The sequence below is a fragment of the Lissotriton helveticus genome, chromosome 8 (genome assembly GCF_964261635.1).
Source record: "Lissotriton helveticus chromosome 8, aLisHel1.1, whole genome shotgun sequence".
In the NCBI taxonomy this organism is placed as follows: Eukaryota; Metazoa; Chordata; class Amphibia; order Caudata; family Salamandridae; genus Lissotriton; species Lissotriton helveticus.
In genome coordinates, this window is record NC_136069.1 from 944,604,972 (window position 1) to 944,630,612 (window position 25,641).

General features: G+C 47.9%; 1 protein-coding gene across 7 annotated transcripts in view; it reads left to right on the forward strand.

The window, feature by feature from the left end:
• Positions 1-8,288: 8,288 nt before the first annotated feature.
• The window catches only part of ZFX (zinc finger protein X-linked), a 640,129-nt gene continuing 622,776 nt past the window's right edge, over positions 8,289-25,641 (forward strand). The window contains exon 1 of one of the 7 annotated variants that reach the window (XM_078657795.1): positions 8,289-8,309. The gene's annotated coding sequence lies outside the window, so the exon portion shown is untranslated. Of the gene's footprint in view, positions 8,310-9,061; positions 9,406-9,791; positions 9,819-10,213; positions 10,290-25,641 lie in introns of those variants that run through there. The other 6 variants (XM_078657790.1, XM_078657796.1, XM_078657791.1 and 3 more) reach the window with 6 other exon arrangements.

Sequence of the window (25,641 nt, forward strand, 5' to 3'; positions counted from 1 at the left end):
GTTTTGTTATGCTATTGCTATGTTTTGTTATGCTGGGGAGGGTGTGTGAGTGTGTGTGGGTGTGAGGATGAGGGGGTGAGAGTGTGTGAGTGAGGGTGAGGGGGTGTGTGAGGGTGGGTGAGTGAGGGTGTGTAAGGGTGAGGGGGTGAGGGTGTGTGAGGGTGAGGGTGTGTGAGGGGATGTGAGGGTGAGTGAGGGTGAGTGAGGGTGGGTGAGGGTGGGTGAGGGGGTGTGAGGGTGGGTGAGGGGGTGTGAGGGTGAGGGGGTGTGAGGGTGAGGGGGTGTTGGGGTGAGTGGGTGTTGGGGTGAGTGGGTGTGAGGGTGAGGGGGGTGTGGGGTGCGAGGGTGTGGGGGTGCGAGGGTGAGGGGGTGTGAGGGGGAGGGTGTGGAGTGGTGAGGGTGTGGGGTGGTGAGGGTGTGGGGTTGTGAGGTTGTGAGGGGGTGTGAGGGTGAGGGTGTGAGGGAGGGTGAGGATGACGGGGGTGAGGGTGTGTGAGAGGGAGGGGGGTGAGGGTGAGAGGTGGTGTGAGGGTGGGTGAGGGTGTGTGAGGGTGAGAGGGTGTGTGAGGGTGAGGGGGTGTGAGGGTGAGGGGGTGTGTGAGGGTGAGAGGGTGTGTGAGGGTGAGAGGGTGTGAGAGGGTGTGCGAGGGTGTCTGCTGAGCCAGCGGGGAGCACACAACAGAGCAGAGAGGATCGCCGGCGGGGAAACGCGGGGGTCTGCCACTCCCTTAGCCGGACCCCGCAGCACCAATCTGGGGAGGAGCTATGGCGTGAGGCAGCGTCTAGGCCACGGCGCACACCGGACCAGGTCATGCATAGAGTGGGCCCCAACCCCGCCGACGACCACCCCAGAGAAGCGTCACTCACCGCCCCCAACAGCGCTGGTAGCAGGAGACTCAGCCGTCCCCCAGACGGGGCGCCCCGGGACCAGGCAGCTACGAAGTTGGCATGAGCGGCCCGTCGATGCGGGCGCTCAGCGCCGCCACAAGACGCAGAACTCCAGCTGGGAAGCAGGCAGAGGGACCGGAGTAGAAGTGAGTGGTAACCACTGCAATCAGGAGTCCAGAAATCCCACTTTAGTGCGGGATGAGTGTAGATGCCAGCAGGATGATGCAGGATTAAAGAGCTTGGCCGGCAGAGCCCACAAGAGTGCGGCCATCTTGCAGCCGGCCAGGCCACGCCCCCGGCTAACCAGTATCTTGAAGTGAAGATATTCCATCAGGTCAGTGGGCTCGTCGGGGAGTGTGCTCAGGCTGAGGGTGGGTTTGTGGACGATGGCGATTCCTCCTCCCGGGCGGGTGGGGCGGTCCTTCCTGGAGATCTTGTATCCTTGGGGAATGGTGATGGCTATGTCCGATCCCGAGGTAATGGTCCAGGTTTCGGTAGAGAATGCTATGTCCGGGTTGGTGCTATCGAGGAGGTCTCAGATTTCGGCGCCGTGTTTGTGGAGGGATCGGACTTTGAGGAGGATGCATTGTAGGGTCTTCGGTTGTGTTCTAGCGGGCGGGTTGCGCTGGGTCCGTAGGTTTGGCGGTGCTGCAGGTGTGCCGGCAGCGGTGACAGCTGAAGGGTCCGTGGGTGTCGGCTGGTGATGCTAGGTTGCAATTGTTGTTGCAGCCTGGGTTGAGTGTGTGGAATGCCGCTGAGTCGTATCGCTGGCGGTGCAGAGATCCAGGGTTCCTGGCGCTGGTCGCGGATGGGCGCAAACGGGCTTGCCTTTGGCGCCCGCAACGCGGCCGCCTTTAAGTAGAGGTCGGAGAGGGCTTGACAGCTGGGAGCGGGGAGGGGAGCTGGATTGGGCCGTCGCACTGGGGGGAGGGGCCGCAGCGGCTGGGAAAAACGGGCTGAAAAGGGCAAAAGGAAAAAGGCAAAAAGAGAAAAGTGCAAATAAGGCAGCAAAAGTGCAAGAAAGAGTGGAGGAAAGACAGAGGACACAGAAGGAGAGTGAAAGGGGGAGATTGAGATGAGGGTAAAAAAACGAGTGAAAAACGGAGGATAGACAGAAGGAGAGAAGGGGGAGCTTGAAATGAGGGGAAACGACAGAAAATGGAAGAATTGACCCAGAAGGAGAGAGAAGGGGAGATAAAAGTGAGGGGAAAAAACGAGTGAAAAAGGAGAGAAAAAGCGGAGCGAGAGAATGGAGACAGAGGTCCACTGGACCACCAGGGATGAGGCGCAGGTGAAACCTGCGGGTGGAGGAGGGCCTCGAACACCAACACTCGAGAGTGCAGGGGCTCGGGCGAAGGCCTCACTTAATGGTGGAGCTGCGAGGGAGAGAGAGCAATTTCACTGACAATGAGTCAGTGGTCCAGGATGGGAGCGGTTGAGTAATTTAGCCAGGTTTTGGTCAACATTACAAGGTCAAGATCCTGGACTCGGATGAGATCGGCAATATCCGCAGCGTGTATAACAGCCGATCTGCAGTTTAGGAGCGCGCATTTGAGACTAACGGGTTGTCCGTTGGTGGAGGTAGAGTGGGGGTGACTATTGTGAGATTGTTCGCATTTAAAGTTCTTGAGTTTGTCCTAGGTTCCCAGAAGGTATCAGCCGGGATTGATTCAATTACATGGAAGTTTGATGAGGAGGAGGGAAGTGTCAGATCATCTGAGAGTAGTAGAGAGTGAATATCACTATCCGACAGTGAGGCTGTACATCTGGAGGGACGAGAGGGGTCATTAGGGTGTGGAGTGCAGGGCCAACTACGGGGTGTGCGGGAGGAGTGGGATGAGGTTCGCCAAGGATGGGGGAGGGAAGGGCGCCGGGTTCAACCACAGTCGGGGAGGAAGCGCAGATGGAGATTGGTCATAATGGAGCAGCTTAGTATGAAGTTAACGGACAGATTATCAGTGTTGCATGAAAGGCTACGCACATCTGCCTTAAGTTGTTGTAGACAGAGTGAAATCTCATTAAGACAGGCTTCCAATGAAGTGTGTGATTGGGGATGTGAGGCTAGGTCCCGGGAATCATGTGGCAGAGGATAGCTAGTTGGGGAAGGGAATAATGGGGCAGGTGGCGCGTGAGTGGGCCCAGGGGCAGGAAGTTTAGGGAGATGGAGCTGTGTGCTTTGGGGGATGTGTAGGATAGGGGAGGAGGGGATGGACAGCAGGTGACCCTTGCCCACCTGTTGGGTCGGGATTGCTGTTTGGGCTGGGGGCAGGGATCCTGGGAGAAACTGAACAGCGTTATGAACAGAGGCACTAGGAGAGTTAGAACCAGCTAACCATGAAAGGGGGGAGCATGTAGACTCTCGTGAAGAGCGTGCTGTCGCGGCTCATTGACAATGTGTAATGCGGTGGAATTGTTAATCTGAGTGGAGGCAGCTAGAGGGGGGCTCTTTGGAACCACATGTAGTGCGGTGGAATTGGTAATCTGAGTGAAGGAAGCTACGGGGGGCCCTTCGGGACAAAGGTAGTGTTAGCAGCTGGTGGTAGAGAGGCAGGAGATAGAGTTTGCACGGTCAGGTGGACCATTGCTGAGCCATCAGCTCCGGGGGGGGGGGCAGCACTGAAGCTGGCAACTGTCTACATGATGGTGGGGAAAAAGTTGTTAAACAGCATAAGATTGCGGTCAGAAGCGTGGATAAGGATGGTTCCGTTTTTGTAAGGTGAAATGGTAGCTTCCGCTCCATAGGCTGAGGAGGGCGCAACTATCACTCTGGGACCATGAGGAGTTTTAAGGGAAGTGGAGATCTTAAGGAGAGAGTAAATGGCCTTCCGCCATTGAGCATGCCGATGAGTGTAGAAGAGGAGATCATTTGTGGTAGCACCTTTATTGATGGAGAAGAAGGTGTAAGAATGTGGCTCTGTATATACTGCACCAAAGTAAGGTACAGTGTGCACAGAGTCCACCGTCCCTAGAGGTTAAAGTTAGATATAACCTTACTCTCTAAAGTGTGAGCTTGGACGAGCAGTAAGGCAGTATCAGAGGACAATGTAAAGCATTTTTTGTACACACTCAGTGAGCAAATGGTCTCACACACTCAACAACTGAACTCTAGGCCAATTGTTTTGTATAGAAAAATATATTGTTGTTTTATTTAAGAACCACAAGAAGGTATAAAAATACTTTCTCAGAATGAGATGCTACAGTTGAATTCTTTCAACTAGCAATAGACTTTTCAATGCAATAGATACAGTTGTTCCAATATGCAACATAGACTGAACACAATTATAACATTGAGCTCAATGGGAATTTTAAGTAAATGCAATATTGATTACTTTGCGTAGGTCTTTCTTACTCAGGGCTGGATCCTGGATTCAGCCCTGGTGCATTTCTTGTAAATAGTTGAAATTTTTTTTTTTGTAAAACAGGCGATTTTTAAGGAATATTTGTATGTTTCAAAAATGGACACTTAAAAGAATTTCTGGCAAAAAACAGGCAATGTTATCCTACGGGAGAATATCAGGTTATCGGAAAATCACCGTTTTAATTACTTTTTAGGGTCATTGCCGGGCACAAAGATCCAGCACTGGGATCTCTCCTGGTAACAGGTGAGTAATTTCGTTTTCGTTGATCGGATGATTTTTAGTGAAGTTTCAAAACTCGACACGTAGAAGAATTTCCAAGTGAAAACCAGTCAATGTTACCCTATGGAGAAAATGTAGGTTATCGGGTTTCAGGTAAGTTCTTGACTGACAGAGTTAAGGTTCTGGGGCTAGACTATGGGGTCTCCCAGGTTCAGGTAGGTACAGTAGTTACACCCTCAGCGGCACAGGGGCAGCCGGGTGTAGAGAGAATAGGCCCAATGTTAGCCTATGGCGGGTAGGGGGCCTTCGGTTGGTGGCTGCTAGCAGGCAGGCCACGCGGCTGTAGAAGCTGAGCTCTGGGTCACTTACACAAGGCATGGGAGAGTAGAATGCTGCACTTCCAGTGGCACTTGGGCGGCTGGGTGCAGGGTGCATTTGGGCCGTAGGGCGCCCAATGGATTTCAATGGGAAAGCTGCAAGGCAAACAAAGACTGCAAGCTCGGGGGCGGAGATTCTTCAGGTGAGACCATCACTTCGAGGGGTATGTTGGGAAGCTGTAGGTTGGGTGGACACCCAGGAGTTGGGCATAGGGGGCCGAGGGGCGCCGGGAGCAGGGGTGTCTTTGGGTACCGGAAAATCTTTCCCTCAGCTGGTCGCGGTAGGAGGGGTCCCTGGTTGTGAGGCTGCAGGCATCGAGGAGGGTCCTTGGGTGCTGGATTCTTGGTCACAGTCGCCGGAGGAATGTCCTCGTGGTCTTTGTTCACTCAGGCACAGGCCAGGCTCGGTGGGCGCAGAGTGTGCTGGATTTGCGGTTCCTGGCTGGCACCAGGGGTTGTTTCAATTTGAGCAGAACCACTGCTCGTGGGAGTCCCAGTCTTTGGATGAGCAAGGCAGTCGGGTCCTCCGGGGTTTTCGAGGTTGCTGACCACAGGAGATGCCGGGGCTTAGCAGGAGCAGGTTAGAGGGTCGACAGGCCGGTAGGGCTGGGGACAAGTCAGTTGGTGTCGTCCTCTTGTTAGCAGCTGCAAGGCAGGTCATCTTCTTGTTCTTCTTTGTAGTTTTGGAATCGGGATCTGAGGAAGGAAGGTTCAGGGTGCCCCTAAATACTAAATTTAGGGGTGGTACAGGTAGGTAGAGGTCAGGGACCAATGGGTCCCTTCCCTGGGGTGGGTACATCCCCTATCCTGCCACTCTCCAGTGGGAGGGGGACTGGAGCCTAGTCCTGAATGGGTAGGGCTCCCCATCCTCAAGATGGCGAGAGCCTGAAGTTGTGCTTCACCTCGCCTCTCCCACCTGAGGGGTGGGGTTGGCAGAGGCTGGCACACCCTCTTCTTTCACTTTGGTTTTCCTGCCGATCTTCCCGCCAGAGTGGGGGTCAGAACCAGTGGGGGGCCAGTTGCTGAGTAAAGCAAGTGGTCTGGAGAAGCTCACAAAGGCGGCATGCCTTTGAAGCTTCCCCTGCCCATCCTGGGGGAGGAGGCCTAGCACCTCGCCCCAGGATGTGCATTGTTGCAGGCCCACAAGAGCGAATGGCTCTCGACCCAGGGGTCCAGCAACATGTCTGCTGTGTGGCAGCCTCGGCAGCCTCTCAGTCAGGATGCTGGTCGTTGGTCAGTTTCCGGAGGCATCTCCAAGATGCCCTCTGTCGTGCATTTTACATTTTTTTTTGTAGAGTTTTATATAGCGCGAACTAGACCCAAACCGAATCAGGTATCAGAGCGCTTTACATAGCACAAGTTACGTTTTTACATGAGGAGACACACTTTCATTTTTTTAGGCACGGGGAGATTAAGTGATTTGCCCAGAATCACAGGAGGTTTTGGCGTCGTTGCTGAGACTCAAACCCAGATCCCCAGGTCCGAGGTCGAGCGCCTTAGCCGTTAGGCCAACTCCTCTCCTGGCATCAGTGTGGGTTTAATGTGCTGAGAAGTTTGATACCAAACTTCTCATTCTTCAGAGCAGCTATTATGGTGCTGTAGAGTTTGTGATGACAAACACCCAGCACCATATACTCTTAATGGCAACACTACACTTACAGGGCCCAGGAATGGACCTGGGTACTGTAGGGGTACAGGGCTCAAGCACCACTGGCATAGGGCACCCAGCTAGAGGGGTGACTGATGTATGCCAGGGCAGTGTTTTGTGGGCATGGCACACAGGGATGTGTGCCATGTCGACTCTTCACTTTGCACCAAGACATGCAGCCTGACAAGGCAGTGTGTGAGTGTCAGGGTGGCACAATAAGTGCTGCAGCCCTTAGAGGTCTTCCCTGGTCACAGTACCCTGGGTACCTGTGGTACCATTTACCAGGGGATGACCTGTGGCCAGAGATGCCAATTTGGTTAGTTTTGGGGGCAGAATACAAGCCCTGGGAGCCTGATTGGCAGAAACCCAGGGCACACCAAGGAAAAGAGCATCAGTAGTCTGTCAAAAAGTGTGTGGGGGGGGGGCGGTTACTGCAACAGAAACCCACTTTCCTACAGATGGGGTCTGAGATAAGGGTTTCCAGAAGTCTATGTTTGAAGTTTTTTGCAGCATTTTTTTAAAGGTTCGGGGGATATATGATTCTGAAAGTGTTCTGGACCGCCAGATCTAGGTTGGGAGAGATGCGATTCGGAGGTCTCGGTGCCACACCCGCATCCGCTATGTCGCCAACCAAGGAAGTCTAGATATGCAGATCGACTGGGCAGAGGTGTGCACTAACCTTAGGAGGCGCAGGGAGGTCAGTAGTCTGGGCAGGGGTCGGGGTTGTATCCAGGGGTTGGATCTTTGACCTCATACATCATAAGGGTTGTGTGGACTGGTACAAGGTACCCACCTTAATTAGTGGACAGCATATACCAACCCACCTTCTCACAGTGGTTTCCAAATTGTATAGGGAACAAGAGATATTGCTGCCTATATTTTTTTCTGCCTTCATCTTCCAAAGAGGCGAAACTCATTTTTTGAATGTATAAAGAACAATTGAGATTTCCCTTCAGGGATCCAAGTGGTATAGGAAGTCTGAATATTATTTTTTTTACTTTTGGTGGGGTTAACTGGGGTCATAAATAAGGCTCCCTATTTTCTGTTTTTACAGATAAATACAGACAGAAAAACATTTATTTTCTTGTCTGTATTTATTTTTAAATGTGGATAAAATAGGAAATTGGGTGCTTTTGAGTGATTCTAAGTACACTTTGCAATGAGTGTAAGGCCAATAACTGTGGATTGATAGGTAAGAGGTTCAAAAACAAAATCATTTTTTAAGAGGCTTAAACAGCAGTAGATGTACACAAGACTGATACTGAAATGTGCATATTTTCATATAAGTACATTGATTTATCTTCTGCGGGTGTTCCATATCACTGAAATCTTGCAAGTATTTAAGCAGGACTGCATATTTATTGGCTAAATAAATGTGGGGATAAACCAGTTTCAGCTTTATTTTTTTTCACAAAACCCATAATAAATATGGATAATACAGATAAAGTTGACAAAAATAAATATGGATAAATACAGGCGGAAATGTCAAAAAAGTTAATACCATAAAACCGGGAGCCCTAGTCATAAAGCATCTTGTACTACATTGAGAAAATGGATCAGATCAACAATTGCTTTAGCATAATCGTTGGCTAATGTCACTCTACCTGAAGGAAGACAGAGAAGATTCACCATTAAGGATGGCAGCCTCTTGTGTGGCAGAAAGGGGGTTCCTTTGTTTGAAAGTTGTCAAGCAGTTACTTGGTCTTCAGCTCTAACTTTTGTTAAGCACTACTGTATTGAGAGTGTTGCCTCTTCCAGTGCACTACATTTTTGCCACGCTGCCAATGCTTGCCATAGGTGTCTCTGTGCTCATGACAGGTAAGGGAAGAACAAGGTATATAAGCATTTCTTAGCCTCTAGCAACACATTATAAGTCCCATACATGACAATGGACCTGATTCAAACCTCAGTATAAACCAATGGGAGCAATACATTCTTCCCATTTTTTTTTTTTTTAAATATCTCACTTTTCTCTTCTAAAATGTTGGCATGTATGCTTTTAATTCCGATCCATTCGTAACCCATTTAAGGTATCATGCGGATTTGGTGAGTCAAACGTCTATGCATGTTATTCCCCTGAAACTTGTATTAAAATAAATAAGGATCCACATGGTATCGTTATTTATCAGGTGCTATAAATAGCATGTAACGCGAGAGTGAATCTTGTGGATGTATTAATAAAAATGAAAATGTTGTTTAACGTGTGACGCGCTCAAAGCATAAATAATGATTGACAAGATTAAATGCACGTGCATCGTTAGAGCGAAAAGGGCAATTCCCCGGTCGGTCTTTTGGATCTATCTATTCCGTATACGAATACATTAAATTATATTACAACCGAAACAAAATTATGACAATTTTTATTTCCTTTTTAGTCCACTAGCATCCCTCAGGCCTTCTTTGACACAATTACTCTCTTCAAACTATCACAGTTCAAAAAACAGGATTATAATAATAATTATTTTTTTAACCACCGGAGCCAGGCTCCTTTCTTTCGCCCGGGCTTCAGAAGCACTCAAGTAGGCGGCCTCGGAATCGGCCTGTGGGCTCTACCGCCGGGGGGCCGAAGCTACCCCGTGACGTGACGCGCAGCTCTGACGGCTGGGCCTGCTCCGGGAGAATCTGCGGCCTGCCGCTTGGGTGATTTGTCCCCCCCGCCCTCTCTCGCCTCAGCGCTGCTGCATACTCTCGGCCCCTCCCTTCTCCTGGGCTCTCCCCCCCACCCTACGCTCCCCTCCGCCCAACGGAAGAAAAAAAAATACCAAGCGGGGAATTCTCAATCGGTGTGAGTACATTTTACGAACCGGGGATACCAAGACAGAAACGTTTGAGGGTAGGCCTGGTCACGGAGAGGCCTGCACAAGGGGACCAGGCCGGTTGTGGGAGAAGAGTTTTTTCTAAGGACCAACCGCAGGTAGGTGTAACGAGGCAACGATGGCGCGCGTTCCCGAATCCTTTCCCGTTGTGGAACTATAAGTGATTGATAGAGACAACGATACGCGCGGGCAAAGAGGGGCGGGAGGTGGTGAATGGTCGAGGCCTACCCCCGGCGCTACAGGCCTCGAGGAGGCCGCAGCTAGGCCTCGGAGGAAGACAGCGCGCGCACTCATAACAAAAGGGCCGCTGTAGGCCTGCGGCCTCTTAGTTGTATTATTTCTGTTAATACCCTGTTTTCAGTTTAAATGCATATTTATTTTATTTTCGTAATTATATTTTCTAGTATGCGCTCTCACTTGTGTGATATGACTGATCTTCAAATCGGTAATTTTCCGGTTTGCCTCCGGTATGCTAAAAACACATCAAGATGGCGACGCCTCCCCTGTCGCTGTAGGTAGGAGGGACTTCGGCGCCATCTTGAAGTTGGTGACGCGCTCGTTCGTGGGCGGGGATAGTGTTCCTCTTTTTTCCCCCCTTTTATCATATTTTATTTCACAAAAATGCTATCTCGGCTTACTTCGGTAATCACCGACTTGGTTGAAAATCAGTGATATAACCAGTGTGTTTAACAAACGCAAGTAGAGGGTGCACCCTCTTTCTTACTCCTGCAGTCGCGTCAGATTTACTGACTGGAGGCGGTATTTCGCGGTCTTTTTAGTGTGTTCCTCTGTCACTGCCAATGTGCACACGGGAGAAGAGTCATGTTTAAACGGCAATTTTTACATTTGGATGTTCATTTGAAATATAACGTGATGGAAGTCGTGGGGCAAGGGAATGGCAAAGATACATGACTTCTGTTTCTAGTACGCCCCGCCCCCTACAATTGACCATTGTAGTTTCTGCGCAGTCCCTAAATCTGAAGTAGGTGTTTCCGCCCGATACGTATATGATTTCAAATGAGAAGTGATTTACACAGTAGGCAAGCTCAGCATTTCCCATGCCTTTTGTGACTGATAAAGTAAATGGTACTAATTATTATGGTAATAAGGGTCATTATCCTTAACATAATGAATGGTTTGGCTTATGTCACATGTTCACGTCATTAGCTAGGAGTGTTTTTACTTGAGATATATACAAACCTTTCCTAAAGGTGTTGAGACGCATAGGATTATTCTTGGGAAGTTTTGTTTAGATTGGTCATGGATGGGTGGTTCACATGTGTTTTTGAACGCATGTCCTACCAAATTTGTGTACATGTACTACATCTTGATTTTAAAAGCGTCTACTAAAACCAGTGAGACAGGAGTATTTATGTTTACTGATGCAGTATTATTTAGCAGCACTCGTTAAGGAACAGTTTAAGTGACATATATATTGTATGTCAAAGTTGCATACAGTCCCACCCCAGTGTTGCCTCCAAAATACCAGTCGTAGTTCCTGATTACGAGTTTAGGTGATAAGTAACAATAACACAGTGCACGTTATTTATTGGGTGCCATAAAAAACAACTATTATGATAAATTCAAAAGTGGTAGTAGTAGTCCCTACTGGGAAAATTACCGCACTTGAAATACAGATTTGTTATTTTCTATCTAGTCATGTGTGAACACAATTCAAAAGCAAGTTATTGTAATACAGAGGTGCTGTCACGGTTCTAACACCCTACTACCTAAGGTGACAATTTGTACAATAGAGATCTAATGTACATCCGATATGTAGAAACTTAAGATGTGGACAGTGGACCAAAGAAACATGTGCAGCACCCGTTCCGTAAATTACCAAAACATTTTTAATACAAAGCAATCTTGTGTGCAAATCTCCAAATGTGCCCCCTGCCCAGAAGCACCTCCCCTACCAAAGGGATACGTAACAACAAAACTGGATTGGCGCTGCACCCCTAATAAACGAATGTCCATATGAAGTTGTCAGCAGACATTAAGAAATCATGATTAAAAAAAATAATGCTAAAACAACAGTTGATGGACAGAATGCAGAACAATGTCATACATTCACCCCAGTACAGAGACCAGGGCCTAAATCCATCGTTTTTTTGCTCACCCTGCCATTCCAGTTGGAACCCAGCCATATGCAAATCAGTCTTGACCCTGCGCCCTATGGGAACAGTCCACCCCGAACTGCCAAGCTAGGTCCTCCCTGGACTAGAAACAGGCATCCTAGGACCTTTTTTTTTAAATTTAATTTTCAAAAACCTTTATTGAAGTAAAAAGGCATATTTACATGTTAGCCAATCCATATTTCAGGTGGCACAACATATTTCCTTGCGAAAACTGCACACAGTGCTTTGTTCTGCACAAAGAATCACAATATGCTTGGTATCATCAAAGGACTAAAAGTAACTATTTAGTAAATTGAGTTCACCATCAAAGGATTCTAAGTTGCTTAAAGTAGAAGTCAGAGACATTTAACTAGGTTGGGCGGAAACTGACAATCTATTTATACTTCAAACTTGAAAAACAAAGCTATTTATGTTTTATAGGAACAAATAGAATTTGGTTGATAAAACATTAAAGTCAACCATGGTCGTCCCAGGCCCAATCTGCATAAGCAACATCTTTGCCCAGGTTTAAAATGTCTTTGCATAAATAGTCTCTAGTCACAGAACGAGCAATAGCAAAAATAACAGTAGGAGGAAGATCAACTTTTTTAAAGAGGAGAAGGTTACGTGCTTTCCAAAGAGCATCCTTTATGCAGTTAATAACTGTCCACAATTTTTGGCATGGCGAGTCAGATTCAATTAAGCCATTAATAACAACATTTTTTTGTCAGAATTACATCATCATTAAGCGGGAAAGCCAGGCTTGCGCAATTGCCCAAACATTCTGCGCTATTGAACAGTACCAAAAAAGATGGCTAGCAGATTCTTTGGCTAAACACCCTTTCCTCACACAAAGGGGGGACCTAGTGCATCTCCTTTTAAACATAAACTGATGTAGAGGTAAACAACCCTGAATACCATTCCATGCCAAATCACGGTGTTTATTACAGAGATATTTAACGGATGCATTGGCCCAAATAGATTTTGACAGACTAGGAGAAAAATCACCAACTGGGAGTAATGTCTGTTCTCTGCTAAATACTATAAGCAATAATTTTGGAGGCATCCTAGCACCAGTTTCGGGCTTTCAGCCCTCATCAGCCAGGATAGCTTGATTCCAGTGGCATGGAGAGCACAGGACTCACGTCTGGGCATACCCGTCCCACTCGGGGTGACAAATGCAAAAACAACAGTTGATGGACAGAATGTAGAACAATATCATACATTCACCCCAGTACAGAGATCTAGGCCTAAATCCATCGTTTTTTTGCTCACCATGCCATTCCAGTTTGAACCCAGTCCTATGCAAATCAGTCTTGACCCTGTGCCTCATGAGAACAGTGCTGGAAGTACCAATGAATAAACCAACAGTGGATTTAAAAAAAAAAAATAACCTAATGGACTCTTGTGTTGTCTTCACTCTCGAAGATCAATCAATTTGGACGTATTGTGCTCAAGAGCGATATCTCGATTGACTGTATCTGTGTTTCCAAGATATTTATGACTTAATATTTATGTTGACCTACCTATGAGGGTGCTGACCGAGGTTCTGCTAGATACAAACCACTACTATGAGTTTGTGGGGGAATATCTTGGAAAATCCATATGCTACGCTAAATACCAGACAATTTCCCCTGTAAAATTTCGACAGGTTTGACCTGTCGAAATTTTACAGAGCTTGAGTCATTTAACACATCTGATAATTATCAGATGTATTAAATAAAAACAAAACTTAAAATTTCCACCTGTACGTAAACAGCGGTTTACACCGGAGTTGGAATTAAACGACCTACTCGTCATCAGGCCCTTAGTATTTTAGAGCCTCATTGTCGTGCTTTTTCAACATTCATAAGTGCTGTCAGTTAAGTCATTCTATCATACTTCTCAACTTGTGCACCTTTGGTTGGTGACATCCGCCTTGGGGTGTCTGCACCCGCTCTGGAGTGTCTTAAGGATTCCAACATTCGTTCACGATCCTTGTTGTTGGGTGAACTAGGTTCTGGGTTGCATTGTTAGATAACAACCTGCAGCAGTGCTCAACAATCTACATCTAATAATAGTCTTTTATAAAGTGCTTTGTGCACAATAGGCACGTGGGCCTTGACTACATTTGAAATCGCAACCTTCCGAAGCACAGGTTCTTGAAAGCATGAGTGTTTAACTCATTGAGCTATTCCTCTGGAATGCTGACCGTAGTTTTACACATGGAATAAGAGTGAAACATTATAGAACTCATATTGAAAATTTCACTACTTTGGGAAAAATATGGCACATTCTTGAACCCATGTTTATCAAGTCAATTTTAAACGTTTGTCTAACAGGTAAAATAATGTAATACTTAGGTTTAAAAATTGAGTTTCGCACACCAAACTGCTAAGAATGGTTGAGAGGTATGCATTCTGTGCCCCACTATTGGATTATTAGATTTCAAAATCTGTTTGCCTCGATGAAGGGAAATGTTATAGGGTTAGAGTCTTACTTATGGCATGATTTCCTGTTCACATTCCCTCAGGGAATGTAATAGTTTTCGTCCCCTCTGCCATAGTCTCTTCTGTATCTCATTATCTTCTCCACTCTCGTCTCATTTTCTTTATTTTCTCTCCCTATGCTTATCCGTCCTCATCTCCTTCTGTTCTTCCCACCCCTCTTTCTCATCTTCCGATGTTCTTTCCTCGCCTTGCAGCGTCCTTCTTCCCTTCTTCCTGCGTAAACCCCTTCTCTTCTCCACATCTGTTTTATTCTCTCCCTGCTCGTCATTTCTACCATGTTTTCCGTCCCCACCGCCATATGTTCACCTCCTCTCTCCCCTCTCCATCCTCCCTTCTCAACTCTTTCTGGCCTCACCCCGACCTTGCACCTTATTTTCTTCAGGACAGTCTGGATGCTTCACAGCTCCTCTGGCCTCCCTGCACCCTCGCCCCTGATCTTGTTCTTGCTCTTCTCCGCTCCAGCCTCCTTTTCCTATAGTCTCTTTCCACTCCCATCTCTTTTGAGTCTCTCTCTTCCACCTACATCCTCGCCCTTATCTCATCCACCCTCTTCTCTCCACCTTCCATCCTTTTCTCCTGGTCCTTCTATCCCACTCTTTATCCTCTCACCCCATCTCTTTCCTGCCCACTCCCCATGCTTCTCCATTTCTTCTATTTTCTTTTCTCTCTCCTTCCCCAGCTTCTGCTTTTTCTGTACTCTCCCCTCGTGATCCTGCCTCATCTGATCACCTTTTAGTTCTCCTCCTTCCATCTTCCACTTTTTCCATCGATGTTCTCTCATCTCCCCGCACCCTTCTCTCCTCTTTAGATCCCATGCCATCTCCCACTGTCCTTCCCCCTATCTAGTCTTGTGTTTCCTAGAACTCGCAGGTATTCAGAGGGTGGGAGGCTTCTGAGTTTCTAAAAGCACTTTGCACTTCAGGAGGTCTAGCCCACACAAGAACAGTCATCCCCCTTGAAAATCATCCTTCATGTGCTGAATCGCGACTCTCCAGTTCAGGCGTGTGTGCTCTCTAGGGCCCAAGCGTGTTTAATTGTTGGCAAACTGGCCTGACCCCTACCTAGGCTAGTGACCTCTCTGTGACAAAGAGCCATGCCTTGTGGACTACCAGATCCTGTACACCTGTGCTTGCATACATTCAGTTCATGGTGGGCACTTCACACACACACTGTACACACTGCACCCTCACACACACTGTACACACTGCACCCTCACACATACTGCACACACTGCACCCTCACACACACTGCACCACCCTCACACACACTGCACCCTCACACACTCTGCACCCTCACACACACTGCACACACTGCACCCTCACACACACTGCACACACTGCACCCTCACACACACTGCACCCTCACACACACTGCACCCTCACACACTGCACCCTCACACACTGCACCCTCACACACAATACACCCTCACACACAATACACCCTCACACACACTGCACCCTCACACACTGCCTCACACACACTGCACACACTGCACCCTCACACACACACTGCACCCTCACACACACTGTACACTCGCACACACTGCACCCTCACACACTGCACACAAACTGCACCCTAACTCGCACACACTGCACACACTGCACCCTCGCACGCACTGCACCCTCGCACGCACTGCACCCTCGCACGCACTGCACCCTCGCACACACTGCACCCTCGCACACACTGCACCCTCACACACTGCACCCTCACACTCTGCACCCTCACACTCTGCACCCTCACACACTCTGCACACTCTGCACCCTCACACACACTGCACACACTGCACCCTCACACACACTGTACCCTCACACACCAGTAATTTCTTTATTTAGATATAAAAACATATCTTTAAAAAATTCTTCCAGCACATTAATACAATCTTACAGCTTAAAAGAGATTAAAAATAAAGAAAAATAAAAACAGAATAAAATGTGGCTTTCTTATCAGTGCTTACTGCAACGTATCAATTTAGGAATAGCACTCCCGGACAATACAGATGGGGTTAGGTACACATTATGCTGCACAGTAGTCCAATTTTTCTAGAAGCCTGTAGGCATACTGAACGAATTTGGCCAATTTTATGTTTAAGACAGTGTTCTCTAAGGACAGAGCAGCAGTAATGGCGTGTCTGCAAGTCCGAACTCCCAGCCTGTTCCATTCCGGCCTGAGTAGGCGTCTGCGTTGGGAAATGAAGAAGGGGCATATACAAAGCACATGCAAAAAAGTTTCGCTTACTGACTCACACCCTCTACACGTTTGATCAGCCCTTTTTTGCCGCCATACAGGGAGATTTTGTAGGAAGCGCCAGTCTCCCAGTCTTAGGGCGATCAGGCATCGCTTTAGATGGTAGGAGAATGTTATCGAAAGATAATTTGCCGGGTAAAGTCGTTTATAGGAGTTGGCTACTGCCCAAGCATGGCTGCGTTTCGCAAGGAGAGCTTTGTCCATAATCAAGGATTTCAGTCTTGTAACTTTTTTAATTGTGTTTTTGAAGGCAGTCTGACTTGGGTTGAGGGCCCAGAGATCCACAGCAGACGTTTGTTGGATGTAGTTATTTAGGTGGCGGCCGTATGTTCCTCCCGGATTGCTCATACTTATTTCATTCCAGACCAGGAGTTCCAAGGTGCCAGCTTCTGCCTTCCTTAGTTTGTGGATCAGATTAAGATATGAGCCAACATTGGAGGATTCATAATTAGTTAAGCCCAGCTCTAGTCTGACCTGTGCTGGCGAGGAGGAACTCTGCAGGTGAAGCAATTTCTTATAGAGTTTAGTTGTCAGTTTGTTTAGACTCACACACACTGCACACATTGCACCCACACACACTGCACCCACACACACTGCACCCTCGCACACACTGCACCCTCGCACACACTGCACCCTCGCACACACTGCACACACCACACCCTCACACACTCTGCACCCTTACACACTGCACCCTCACACACACTGCACCCTCATACACTGCGCACCCTCACACACTCTGCGCACCCTTACACACTCTGCGCACCCTCACACACTCTGCACAACTCTGCAATGGAACATACACTCCAAATACCACTCAGTGCCACATATTTACACTGCACTCAATGCAACATACACTCCAAATACCACTCAGTGCCACATAATTACACTCCACATAATTAAACTGCAATCAATGCAACATACACTCCAAATACCACTCAGTGCCACATAATTACACGCCACATAATTACACTGCACTCAATGCAACATACATTCAAAATACCACTCAGTGCCACATAATTACACGCCACAAAATTACACTCTACTGAATACAACATACACTCCCCATATTACCACTCAGTGCCACATCTATCTATGGCCCTCACACACACTGCCCACATTGCACCCACTGCACCCTCACACACACTGCACCCTCACACACACACTGCACCCTCGCACACACTGCACCCTCGCACACACTGCACCCTCGCACACACTGCGCACCCTCACACACTGCGCACCCTCACACACACTGCGCACCCTCACACACTCTGCGCACCCTCACACACTTAACGCACCCTCACACACTTTGCGCACCCTCACACTTTGCGCACCCTCACACTTTGCGCACCCTCACACTTTGTGCACCCTCACACTCTGCGCACCCTCAACTCTGCAATGGAACATACACTCCAAATACCACGCAGTGCCACATATTTACACTCCACATATTTACACTGCACTCAATGCAAAATACACTCCAAATCCCACTCAGTGCCACATAATTACACACCACATAATTATACTGCACTCAATGCAACATACACTCCAAATCCCACTCAGTGCCACATAATTACACAGCACTCAATGCAACATACACTCCAAATACCACTCAGTGCCACATAATTACACGCCACACAATTACACTGTACTCAATGCCACACACACTCCAAAAACCACTGTGCCACATAATTTTTACACGCCACATAATTACACTGCACTCAATGCAACATACACTCCAAATACCACTAAGTGCCACATAATTACACTCCACATAATTACACTGCATGCAACATACACTCCAAATCCCACTCAGTGCCACATAATTACACGCCACATAATTACACAGCACTCAATGCAACATACACTCCGTGCCACATAATTATATACTACATAATTACACTGCACTCAATGCAACATACACTCCAAACAATACCACTCAGTGCCATATAATTATATGCTCCATAATTACACTGCACTCAATGCAACGTAAACTCCAAATACCACTCAGTACCACATAATTACACGCCACAAAATTACACTCTACTGAATACAACATACACTCCCCATATTACCACTCGGTGCCTCATCTATCTATCACCCTCCCTCTATCGCCCTCCCTCTATCTATCGCCCCCACTATCTATCGCACCACCCTAGCATCACTCAGCACCACCACAACATCACTATGCGCTACCACAGCATCACTGTATGCCACAGCATCACTCGTCGCCACCACATCACTCAGCGCCACCACAGCATCAATCTGTGCAACCATTCAACAACAACTGGTTCAAATATGTTCTCTCAATGTTTCAAGCTTTATTACAAATGTTACAAAAAGATGTTAATATTTCACTTCTGTTCTAGGATTTTCGTCCCAATAAAATACAATGCACATAATCTTCACAAAAGTTATTTACAAAAGCTATTGCCATTATAAATTACAATAACTTTTATTTAAGTATTAATTATTAAAAAAATAAGCCATTTTTATTTGTAATATCAATACATCTAAGTCACGTAAATACAACACATATTGCATTACAAATGCTATAGGTGTCACATTTGCGAAAGTTAAAACCATTGGTATTGTAAATGACAAAGCTATTAATTTCGCTATTTTCAAAGCCAACACATAAATAAAAAATGTATAATTTACAATACCAATAGCTCAAACTTTCCTAATGCGAGACGTATTGCATTGCAAATGCTTGTTGTTTTTGGAATAATTCGCCCCCGCCATCCACGGGGCACGCAGCGGACTCTTGAGAGCATAAAAAAAAAAAGCCTACATTTAAAGATCGCATCTGTGTTGACATCTTTCTACGTAGATCAGCTTAGAAGGCAGCAGACCCAGAGTGGGACCTACCCAAGTAGGTGTAAGCAAGTTTGAGACTGGTATACCGTATACTGCGGATATTGACTGTCCTGGTCAAGTCGCAAAATGTGTTGACAAAGACTTTTTAAACTAGCACTAAGTTATTGTTTGCAGAGTGATACAGTTTTCAATATACGTCCTGACAAATGCAACACACCTAGCTGTAGGGATATTAAGAATGGCAGAAAAATGTTTACCTCGTTATTATTATTATTTTTTTTTTGCCGAGTTTTATATAGCGCGAACTAGACCCGAACCGAATCAGGTATCAGAGCGCTTTACATAGCACCAGTTATGTTACATGAGGACGGACACACATTCATTTTTTTTTTGGTTAAAAACTTTTATTGAGCAATCACGTAAAAGTACATAGATGGGCCCACAACCACACGGGCTGGCCGCTAAGTCGCATAGTACGACACATGAAATAAACAATCAGTTCCTAGGTCAGGCCAAATCGTAGAACGAAATTGCTACAGACATAGAACAGGATACAGTATCTTGTGTTGAGTATTTTTCATGTTTTATATAGAAAATTGCTGTATCCTGTTCTATGTATGTATGTATGTAGCAACAAAAACGTACAATACACTGTGGGCCTACACGAGGCAATACTTCACTGGGACACCTTAATCCTCTAGTCTATAGGCCTCCGAGAGAGGATGCAAACAAAACCAAAAACAGGAAAAATAAAATCTCAGTTTTTATGACAATAACCTTCACCCACCCAAAGGTAGCATGCTTCATCATTGGGTTCCTCCTCACACACCTCCTGTGATTCTGGGCAAATCACTTAATCTCCCTGTGCCTAAAAATGAATGTGTGAGGGGCAGGCCGGGGGCGTGGACAAAAATTTGGGGTCAATGGAATGCGTACCGTGGAGAAATTTGTACCCCTCCCTTGGTTGCCACCTCCGATGTTACCCTGTCTCCTTAGGCTGACGTTCCCGAAATTTTTCGCTCTGTTCTAGGATTTTCCTGTCCTCCCTGCTCCCCCCCCCCCTCACGGCCTTCCCAACTCTCATTGATGTATTTTTGTTCTCCTGTTTCGTGACCTCCCCCTCTGCTATTTGGGCGGACTTGATTATTGCACTCGAGATTAAGTGATTTGCCCAGAATCACAGGAGGTTTTTTGGGCGTCGTTACCGAGACTCGAACCCAGATCCCCAGGTCCGAGGTCGAGCGCCCTAGCCGTTAGGCCAACTCCTCTCCCCTCGTTATTACTGCAAGGGTGAAGTGGCATTCCCTGGCTCTTCCTTAAAAAAATATATATATTTATAAATTATGCTTATCAGGGACATTGATCAAATTGAATATCGTCCACTGTGAGACTTTTTTAATTCTCTTTTTCTCTCTTCCTTCACTATGCTCTGCTGACCATTACCTACACTGTACAGCTCACATTGGGATATCCTTTGTTTCCACCTAAGAGCTCCTCTCATAATTAGCGAGAGATGTAGCCCACACCACTAACCCACCTGTAGTGGTGTGAGGAGGAACCCAATGATGAAGCATGCTACCTTTGGGTGGGTGAAGGTTATTGTCATAAAAACTGAGATTTTATTTTTCCTGTTTTTGGTTTTGTTTGCATCCTCTCTCGGAGGCCTATAGACTAGAGGATTAAGGTGTCCCAGTGAAGTATTGCCTCGTGTAGGCCCACAGTGTATTTTGTGTCTTGTGTTATTATATTTCACTGAACAAAAAAAATCAGGAGTGGTGGTGGCATGGACTTTCATGGTTATTTTCTTTAAAGCAGACTTCAGGTGTAAAGAAATTAAAAAACGTGTGATTATATTGAGTTTGAGAACCAACATTTGACTTTCTCAATACTTGCTGGCAGCTGAATACTTTTGTTCCTGCAGCCGTTTAGCAATAACCTGGTTTTTAAACCTTGTTTGCAGAATTTGGTTGAGACCACTAACCAGGAGTTAAAACAGGTTGACCGTTTTTTTCTGAAAAGCTATTGCTGAAGTTTAAATTGCACTGTTTTACTTTAAACATATTACTTTTGATAACTTAAGGAATGCATTCAATATAACAGAGTTTTTCATGTGTCCTTCTGCTCCAACCCAGAGAGCCACTTGGCCACTTCAAATTACTTTCTGTCCCTTAATATTTAGCGCTCTGCCCAACCTTCCACAACTGCAAATGTGTCCCTTTCACTCTTAACTCTGTAGCATATAATTTCCGAACAGGTCCCAGATATCTCTAAGTCAGCCCCTGGCCACAAGCAAGGAGGCAAAGGTTTCAGCTCTCTCATTGCAGAACATAATATCTCAAAACAACTCCTTGAGTTTGGGGATAGGAGCCCTCTCAAGGCACGTGTCACCCGGTGCCAGGCAAGCACCAACAGGAGCGCTACCAGTTTGGAGCAGCAGTTGTGCTGTGCAGTTCAAGCTTGTGTCAGCTATTGTGCTAATCAAGTTGACTATGTCTGATCAGAAATCGCGTATGGGGGGCAGTGCGAGTCTAGGTACAAAGAAATCTGCTGGGCAGCTTGAGGAATGTGCTGTATCCATCTGGTACAGTAGTTCAGGATTATAATAGACCCTAATTAGGAAATTAAAATGTATGCATCTATGTTTGGTGTTTATAGACACTTGTTTAGTTTGCTCACAACAGCATCCCCATATTTTCTAAGTGTCAACCCCAGATCCGCCTTCCATTATGTTTAGGTAACGTTAGTGGATGACTGAAGCAACCCGTCCAATAGCTGATATAACCTCAATATCCAGCTTGTAGGAAGTGTGCATCCGTGTCGGGGTACTCCTGTGGATCTTGGGGAAAGCAAATCCCACCGGACAGAAGTTGCCTGTCTCAGCCTGCAATATCTGAACAAATTGAGTGCATTTATTTCCCTAAGTTTCCGAGAATGGTCCAGTGAAATTAATCTGCTATCTGGGAACAATTGAGAGTTGAGAGTTATCTGTACTGACATCCATAGATGGAGATAGAGTTGAGTAATCAGTGATTCAGGGGAGTAAACATAAGGGTGACCAGTGCATCCAGCTAGGGAACATAATGCTCAGTTTGTATAGTCATGTATCGATTGGTTGAGATGCCCAACTGCCAATGTAGTGCTGAGTGACCCTATGTCGTGCTGATTTCTTTAAATGGGAGGATGCGGGGTAGAACCCTGTGGATTAACCCAGTATATGCTGTAGTGTGCCTACGCTGCCAGAAAGTATAGTTTAGGATCAGGAGCGGCAACCCCATCTACCCATATGAATGTGTAAGCCTTTCCCAGCTCTTCTGTAGAACTATACAACATCAGACGCCTAGTGAAGGGACTATGGAGCCTGGTAAATAGTCTTTAAAAGAGGATTGATATATTAATAAAAATATATAGCAGTGTAGCAACTTTGCAAGCCTATGAAGCTCTGAATCTTAGTTATCCTTGAGGATGGTTTCCCTATCTCTTAACTTGTATTCGCAGGTAGGAGGTAGAGCCCCACCTCCAGGACAGGGGGAACTCCAGAGTGATTCTACGAGTGTCATCACTTAAAGGGGAACATTTCAGACTTTCCCCGGTTAATACACATATCAGCATACTCAACAATTTTTGTAATAATGTCATGAGGTTCATCTCTGGGTTTTTAACAAATAAGAGGATGTCGTTGGGGTATAGGTAGAATAAGAATCTTCATGTGGAGAACACAAGACCCAGGGCCACTGAAATGATGCGATTGTGCGTTTCCACCCCCCACTCCCCGCACAATTATGGATTTGCTGCATTTGCCACATAATCCATACCTACTGCGTAACCTGCATATTTTAGCGCAAAAAAATTGTTTGTATTTTAAACAGTTCAAAAGTTACTAAAACCGCAGCAACACATGTCACGGCACAGTGGAAGACCATTTGCAGAGCTTGACTGCTCAGCTTTCTGTGTGTTTTTTTACGCAAACTTTATTGTATTTTCAGTTTCAAGTATTATGCATTAGACTTACGGTTTTCATTAAGAGGAGGAGTACACTCTATTAAAATCAATAGCATGTATAGAGCGCAGTGAGTATAGCCTCAAAGTCCATTTACGATGGTGTTAATACTTTAAGAAAATACCAGAATTATACAATGTTAACAGCCCCCACCTGAATCCCAAAACATACGACAACCCCAGTATGTCAACCAGGAGCTATCACTTTGAACAGGAAGGGGGAAAGTGTCTGTGCAAATGTAGTGCAGTATAGATTTAGATTGAGCGGGAACCGGCGTCTCTCTCTCTGTCTCTCTCTGTCTCTCTGTCTGTCTCTCTGTCTGTCTCTCCCTGTCTCTCTGTCTGTCTCTCCCTGTCTCTCTCTCTCTCCCTCTGCCTGTCTCTCTCCCTCTGCCTGTCTCTCTCCCTCTCTCCCTGTCTCTCTTCCTCCCTCTGCCTCCCTCTGCCTGTCTCTCTCCCTCTCTCCCTCCCTCTGCCTGTCTCTCTCCCTCCCTCTGCATATCTCTCTCCCTCTCTCTCTTACTCTGCCTCTCTCCCTCACTCTGCCTCTCTCCCTCCCTCTGCCTGTCTCTCTCCCTCCCTCTGCCTCTCTCCCTCTCTCTCTCCATCCCTCTGCCTGTCTCTCTCCCTCCCTCTCCCTCCCTCCCTCCCTCTGCCTGTCTACCTCTCTGCCTCTCTCCCTCCCTCCCTCTGCCTCTCTCCCTCCCTCCCTCTGCCTGTCTCCCTCCCTCCCTCTGCCTGTCTCCCTCCCTCCCTCTCCCTCTGCCTGTGTCCGTCTCCCTCTGCCTGTGTCCGTCTCCCTCTGCCTGTCCCTGTGTCCGTCTTCCTCCGCCTGTCTCGCTGTGTCCCTCCCTCTGCCTGTCTCCCAGTCTCCCTCCTTCTACCTGTCTCCCTCCCTCTCCCTCCCTCTGCCTGTCTCCCCCCTTCTGCCTGTCTCCCTCCCTCCGCCTGTCTCCCTCCCTCTGCCTGTCTCCCAGTCTCCCTCCTTCTGCCTGTCTCCGTGTCTCCCTCTGGCTGTCTCCCTCCTTCTGCCTGTCTCCCAGCCCCCCTCCTTCTGCCTGTCTCCCTCCTTCTGCCTATCTCCCTCCCTCCCTCTGCCTGTCTCCCTCCCTCCCTCTGCCTGTCTCCATCCCTCCCTCTGCCTGTCTCCCTCCCTCTGCCTGTCTCCCTCCCTCTGCCTGTCTCCCAGTCTCCCTCCTTCTGCCTGTCTCCCTCCCTCCCTCTGCCTGTCTCCCTCCCTCTGCCTGCCTGCCTCCCTCTGCCTGCCTCCCTCTGCCTGTCTCCCTCCCTCCCTCCGCCTGTCTTCCCCCCTCCCTCTGCCTGTCTCCCTCCCTCCCTCTGCCTGTCTCCCTCCCTCCCTCTGCCTGTCTCCCTCCCTCCCTCTGCCTGTCTCCCTCCTTCTGCCTGTCTCCCTCCTTCTGCCTGTCTCCCTCCTTCTGCCTGTCTCCCTCCTTCTGCCTGTCTCCCTCCCTCTGCCTGTCTCCCTCCTTCTGCCTGTCTCCCTCCTTCTGCCTGTCTCCCTCCTTCTGCCTGTCTCCCTCCCTCTGCCTGTCTCCCTCCCTCCCGTCTCCCTCCCTCTGCCTGTCTCCCTCTGCCTGTCTCCCTCCCTCCCTCTGCCTGTCTCCCAGTCTCCCTCCCCTTCTGCCTGTCTCCCTCCCTCCCTCTGCCTGTCTCCCTCCTTCTGCCTGTCTCCCTTCCTCCCTCTGCCTGTCTCCCAGTCTCCCTCCCTCTGCCTGTCTCCCAGTCTCCCTCCTTCTGTCTCCCTCACTCCGCCTGTCTCCCTCCCCCCTCTGCCTGTCTCCCTCCCCCCCTCTGCCTGTCTCCCTCCCTCTGCCTGTCTCCCAGTCTCCCTCCCTCTGCCTGTCTCCCAGTCTCCCTCCATCTGCCTGTCTCCCTCCCTCCCTCTGCCTGTCTCCCTCCCTCCCTCTGCCTGTCTCCCTCCCTCCCTCTGCCTGTCTCCCTCCCTCCCTCTGCCTGTCTCCCTCCCTCCCTCTGCCTGTCTCCCAGTCTCCCTCCCTCTGCCTGTCTCCCAGTCTCCCTCCTTCTGCCTGTCTCCCTCCCTCTGCCTGTCTCCCAGGCACCCTCCTTCTGCCTGTCTAACTCCCTCCCTCTACCTGTCTCCCTCCCTCCCTCTGCCTGTCTCCCTCCCTCTGCCTGTCTCCCTCCCTCCCTTTGCCTGTCTCCCTCCCTCTGCCTATCTGCCTGTCTCCCTCCCTCTGCCTGTCTCCCTCCCTCTGCATGCCTCCCCCTGTCACCTCAACCCAGCTTACTGGGCACACACACAGCTACACCGGAGTCCCTCGCAGGTCTTTAAAAGACCATTTACTTCTTAATGGGGCTTTGTTGTGAATCGCCGGTCCCCATAGAGCAGAGTGTCACTCTTTCAAAGGAATGCCTCTTAACCCCTTCGGCGCTGATGACGAGCTGAGCTCGTCATCAGTTGCGCCGCTCGCACGCTGATGACGAGCTGAGCTCGTCATGTAACGCGGCTTTTTGAAAAAAGCCGCGCAGCGCGAAAATAGCCGCAGCGGGCATGCGGTTACTACGTTACTACCGGTGGTGTCATCCCGCGACACACCCACCACTTGCAGGTGACACAGAACTGTGTCGGGACACACAGTTTGGAAAACTCTGCTCTAGGGTGTAGTCCGTGCCGGCCCAACTTGCACAA